This window comes from Magnolia sinica, chromosome 2, assembly GCF_029962835.1.
Source record: "Magnolia sinica isolate HGM2019 chromosome 2, MsV1, whole genome shotgun sequence".
Taxonomy (NCBI): Eukaryota; Viridiplantae; Streptophyta; class Magnoliopsida; order Magnoliales; family Magnoliaceae; genus Magnolia; species Magnolia sinica.
The window spans coordinates 11,250,579-11,256,376 of NC_080574.1; positions in this window are offsets into that span (position 1 = coordinate 11,250,579).

A 5,798-nucleotide genomic window follows, 5' to 3' on the forward strand; every position below is an offset into this window, starting at 1 on the left:
CCACCCTAATACCATTCAATCCCTTCCAAACCACCCGTCCAAACGGGCCCTCAATTTCTAAGATGAGGGTACTTTCATCCAATGTAAAATATCTGTTGTACGGTATCTCTAGTTTTACAACACTTCCGAAGGTTAACACTTAACTTCATGCAGCCCACACATCGTGGTTATAATGAATCGAACGCGAATTAGATACTGACAGGTTGAGAAGCCAGTCTAAGTGATGTCACCGACGTATCTGGGCCCATCATGATATATGTTTTGTATCCACACCGTCCATCCCTTTGGAGAGATCATATTAGGATATAATCCAAAAAATGAGTAAGATCCAAAGCTCGAGTGGAACCCACCACAGAAAACATAGGGGAGAGTAACGCCCACCGTTAAAAAGTTTTAATGGCCACAAAAGTTTCTAATCAAGCTGATATTTGTGTTTTCCCTTCTTTCATATCTGCTTTAACACACGAACAGGTTCGATCTCAAATAAACATCATGGTGGACCTTTGGAAGGTTTCAACGGCAGGCATCACTCTCTACACTGTTTTCTGTGGTGGGGTCCATTCTAGCATATGATCTGCCTCATTCTTTGTATCATACCCTAAAATGATCTCTCAAAATGTATGGATGGTATGGATACAAAACATACATTGTCACGCCCCGAAATCCAGGTACAGAGTGTGTACCCTCAGACTCGAGTTTCAGTTCGTAACTCGTACACAAAGTGTACTAATTTAATTCATTAATCAGATTAATCAGAAATGATAATTATATTCAATATAAGGTCCATCATAATCTCAATCACACATGCATAATACTTAGCACCAATCAATTAAACATATATAAATCTTGACGATTCTTAAAATAAAATGAACCTTAAAATCATTCATTTATTATACCATTATAATATAATGATATTTATTCCATGCTAACATTATTGCAAAGAAATAAATCTAAATAATTGCTTAAAGTCTCAAAATAAATGTCAGTATGCATTACTCGTTAATTAAACTGTGCTAACAAAATAAAACATATAATTAAAAATTTTCTAATGCCGCCACTTCATCCTTAGATATATATGGCCATGTTTCAGGTAGGTCGTGTTCAGGTACAGTAGATCCTTCCGGTTCTTGCGTCACATCATCTTCTAATGGCTCCTCTGTACGGTTTTTCCATCAATAAAAATGTAAGCTGGCCAGGCTTAGTGATATAACACAGCATGGTTCATAATCATAGTAATTAAAATAATACATAAATACATGTACAATGATATGAATGTAAAATGATATATGAATGCATCAGATGGGATGATCGTCCATCTGCTTGGGTTGGAGGTCGTCAACCCGCATCTACCCGTTGGGTAGGCTTTTACCTTTCGGTAGGCTTGGGCATAGCCCGCATCTGGTAACGCTCTACCAGGATCGACATTTCTTCCAGGGAGGGCCCCTAGGATCGATCATGCATTATGCAATGTAATGAATGAAGGATGATATGTAAATGCATATTTTTCATATTTGGCATAATTGTCTTGATTAAAATATTCACATATAAATTTATCGTACAATTATCATATCAAAATATTCAAACCAGTAAATCAATCAAACAATCACAATGATTTATTTTAATCTTAATGAATTATGAGACAAGTTGGGTTACTCACCTGAGTTTGGTAATATTGACTCTGCAATGTAATTAGGTTGATTTGAATTCCGGGGTCCTATCAATTATATCAACAAATTATTATTCATTTATTTGTATTACATGGTGGGGTCCACCTTTGATTAACATCTAAGTGGCCAAATCTAAAATTATATGTTTATGTAAATTTAATTATCAAAATTTAGATTTTCTTTTTAAGATCCTGAAATTGAATGTCAAATAATTAATCAAGGCGGCCCACCGGATGATTGGATCATCGAGATTCTTGAGGTTCTATCATGTTTTGCCTCACACATTAGATGGATGGCATGGATTTAACCACACATACACCGATGGCCCATCTCGACCTTCTACACCAAGTGATATCAACACTTGCGCAAAAATCTAAAATTTCTTTATTAAACACTTTTAGATCTGACTAATGTGGCCTATCTAAATGTTAGATTGATCTAAAAATTATGGCCCTTGTATATTTTGGCCTCAAGGATCATATGATCCATACAGATCTATCTTAGCACAATCAGATTCCATCCATTTAATTTATTCCTAAAATATTACTAATTAGACCGAAATCATAAAAACATCACTTATATTAAAATTGCCTATACACACCTATACAATGATGGTGTGGATGATCCACGCCAGCCATTGTATAGATCAAGAAGAAATTAACAACATAATAAAAAGTTAAAAAGATCTAACGATTAAAACTTACCTGATCGAGACTTCTTAGAATTTCCTCTTCCTTTTACTTTAGGGCTTCCTATCTCCTTTTTTTTTTAATGCAGAAACCTTCCGTATCCTTTTTAAAGAAAATTCTTGAATTTTCTTATGATATTTAATAAAAAATTTATTATTACTACTTCAAGAATTAATCCCTAAACCTCTCTCTCAATTAAGAATTTCACTACCAACTCAAATATTGACTTGTTTTTATTTTTTTATTTAAAAATAAAATCTTTAAATATTTAATTTAGTTTTTTTATAATGTACCAAAATTTAGGGTTGTTACATTCTACCCCCTTTAAAATAAAATCTCGTCCTCGAGATTTAGAAACTAACATTTCAATTTTTTTTTTTTATTTTGCTTTTAATGGCATTGGTCACACTTATGTAATGGATGGTTTTATACACTGGATTGGTCTTTTAGTTTTTGTAATAGTGAATTTATAAATATGTAAAATTTTGTCAAAAACTATGGTTTATAAAAGATTCAAAAATTCATACAGTGAAGGTTGTCTAAAAATAAACATTTTTTTTTCCAGTTAAAAATAAAATTTGGTTTTAAAAAAAAATTTAAAATTTTATTTTCTTAATTATTTTCTTTTGAATTCGATTTATTAATCTACGATGTAGCCTTTGAATTACCTTAATTGGACTCGTACTTAATTAGTTATGAGTTTCTCAAATTAGGTGATTTTCATTATTTAACAAAATATAAGGAGTAAATTTTTTTCTTTTAAATATTATAGGGTCTTAAGTTGGGTTTTTAAGTTTCAAATATCATAACAATCAATATTCTTATGTATTGCATCACTCAAAATAACCAACAAAATATTTTAAATTTGGACTCACAGACCCAATGTTATTTACAGAATTTTAACATTCGAATCAAAAGTCAAAATGACTTGAAATTTAAAAAAATATGTCATTAATTATATGATAAAAAAAGAAAAAAATTCAAATTAAAATTATTACTTTTACTAGGGTTTTTATCGCCGCTAAGAGTGAAAAATTATGTTGTCCAACAGTTATTTTTATTATTTACAGTATAGTGTTTAAATGTTTATAATTTCTCTACAACTCGAATCATCATAAAATTTTATAGAGTTGTTTAGGGGTATTTATATGACTCAAAAAAAAATATTCAAGAATTATTTTGAACGATAATTTTATCTGGTTTGATCAGAGATACTAAACTGGTATAGATTTTCACTCTAAAATGTTGAAATTTGTTAGAAAATTAGAAATAATTTAACCATACCTTGAAATTTAGGGAAGGCATTGTCCTATACCTAAAAAAGGTTCTAATGAGTTTGATATTAAAAAAAAAATTTCTATTTTTTTAAGTAAATTTTTTTTTCTACCAAATATGGACTTATGATCCTATAAGAAGGAATTTTTAAATTTTAATAGAGATTATGGTTATTTTATTTTATTTTATTTTTATACTTAATATATTTTTTTCTATAAATAAAATATTTCAAATAAAAATATTTATTTAACCAAAGGTAATTATCAAAATGAAAATTTCTGTTAATTAAATCTATATAAAGCCAGTATGGGCAGATTGAATTTCGGTTTGATGATTGTTGTTTATATCATATTTTATTATAGTTTAAAATTTCAGATTAAATTCAAATTTTTTCTGAATATCTTATTATAAGTTTACTATGTCTTTGTAAAATCTTATCTAAAAATTTCAATTATAATTTTTTTAAAAAAATTCCTGCAGTCAAACCTATCTAGAATTTGATGATTTATGACCAGTGTATACTAATTCACTAGAATAGTATAGTTACTATGAGACCCAAATTTTATTATTATTTTTATCTTAATTTAGATTTGTTTATCTTCGATCAGGATTTTGAATCGCCTTAATAGGAATAGTACTTTTATAGTTATGAATTTTACAAGTTGGATAATTCTTACTGCCCATTGCTGTCCAGCAGAATTTTGTGAATTAAAATATTTTTAAAATTCATTTTCGTTATATTAATCCATCTTAATCTAAATTATATTCAAATAAGAGTATGGGGAATCTAAATTCTTATTTCTACGTTTAACAAAAATTAATAGGAACTTAGTTTTGAGTTTCTAAGTTCATCAATCCATATATCAATCAAGAGGGATATCTTAATGAAATGTTTCTAATTTTAAGGGTCTAAAATTTATGAAATTTAATGCGGTACATAACCTACAAGTCACTCTAAGTTTTAAAAAAGATCTCGCTTTGATACCATTCTGTCACGCTCCGAAATCCGGGTATAGAGTGTGCACCCTCAGACTCGAGTTTCAGTTCGTAACTCGTACACAAAGTGTACTAATTTAATTCATTAATCAGATTAATCAGAAATGATAATTATATTTAATATAAGGTCCATCATAATCTCAATCACACATGCATAATACTTAGTACCAATCAATTAAACATATATAAATCTTGACGACTCTTAAAATAAAATGAACCTTAAAATCATTCATTTATTTTACCATTATAATATAATGATATTTATTCCATGCTAACATTATTACAAAGAAATAAATCTAAATAATTGCTTAAAGTCTCAAAATAAATGTCAGTATGCATTACTCGTTAATTAAACTGTGCTAACAAAATAAAACATATAATTAAAAATTTTTTAATGCTGTCACTTCATCCTTGGATATGTATGGCCATATTTTAGGCAGGTCGTGTTCAGGTACAGTAGATCCTTCTGGTTCTTGCGTCACATCATCTTCTAATGGCTCCTCTGTACGGTTTTTTCATCAATAAAAATATAAGCTGGCCAAGTTTAGTAATATAACCCAGCATGGTTCATAATCATAGCAATTAAAATAATACATAAATACATGTACAATGATATGAATGCAAAATGATATATGAATGCAAAATGATATATGAAAGCATCATATGGGATGATCGTCCATCTGCTTGGGTTGGAGGTCGTCAACCCGCATCCACCCGTTGGGTAGGCTTCCACCTTTCGGTAGGCTTGGGCATAGCCCGCATCTGGTAACGTTCTACCAGGATCGACATTTCTTCCAGGGAGGGCCCCTATGATTGACCATGCATTATGCAATGCAATGAATGAAGGATGATATGTAAATGCATATTTTTCATATTTGGCATAGTTGTCTTGATTAAAATATTCACATATAAATTTATCGTACAATTATCATATCAAAATATTCAAACCAGTAAATCAATCAAACAATCACAATGATTTATTTTAATTTTAATGAATTATGAGACAAGTTGGGTTACTCACCTGAGTTTGGTAATATTGACTCTGCAATGTAATTAGGTTGATTTGAATTCCGGAGTCCTATCAATTATATCAACAAATTATTATTCATTTATTTGTATTACATGGTGGGGTCCACCTTTGAGTAACATTCTAAGTGGCCAAATCTAAAAT